Source organism: Passer montanus, unplaced genomic scaffold, assembly GCF_014805655.1.
Source record: "Passer montanus isolate IOZ18808 unplaced genomic scaffold, ASM1480565v1 scaffold6829, whole genome shotgun sequence".
Classification (NCBI taxonomy): Eukaryota; Metazoa; Chordata; class Aves; order Passeriformes; family Passeridae; genus Passer; species Passer montanus.
In genome coordinates, this window is record NW_024371959.1 from 1 (window position 1) to 572 (window position 572).

A 572-nucleotide genomic window follows, 5' to 3' on the forward strand; every position below is an offset into this window, starting at 1 on the left:
GGGGCGGCGGGGCGGGCGCGGCGGCGGGGCCGTGACCCGGCGCTGCCCCCGCAGCAGAGGATGCAGAGTACATGATCATGCGCTGCCTCTCGCCCTCCCCGGGCACCCCGCAGGGCCGGAGCAGCCCGGGTGAGTGCCACGCTCCATCCACCCCCCTATCTCCTCCTCTACGCGTGGTCTGGGGGGTCCCGGACCCCTCAGCGCCCCGGCACGGCGCTGCCGGTGCCGCTTTTCCCCGCAGGCTGCAGGAGCGCGGATGCAGCGGGGGGCAGAGGCTGCGAGAGCCGCCCGGGCAGCGCCCCGAGCCCGCACGGAGCGGTGAGAGGGCCTGGAGGGGCTCGGGGGGGTGGGAGAGGGGCCCGGCCATGCCAGGGATGGCACCGCCGGCCCATCTTGCTCTCAGGGGGGGTCCAACCAGGCTGGAAGGTTTTTTGGTGCCCACCCGCCCCCGGCAGTGACCTGGGGACCCTGCGAGGTTGCCCGGGGGCAGCGCCTTTGGAACACCCCTTGTGCCCCCAGAACAAGGAGCCGGGCGTCCCCCCGGCCCCCCCAGGAGCCGACGACTCCTACGA

The 572-nt window shown here is 75.0% G+C and overlaps 1 long non-coding RNA gene across 1 annotated transcript; it reads left to right on the plus strand.

Annotated features, from left to right (window-relative positions):
• The first annotated feature begins 36 nt into the window (after nt 1-36).
• LOC120511775 lies at nt 37-572 on the plus strand. The gene is made up of 3 exons (XR_005629831.1): nt 37-129; nt 242-318; nt 520-572. It is a non-coding gene; the product is annotated as an uncharacterized LOC120511775 (long non-coding RNA).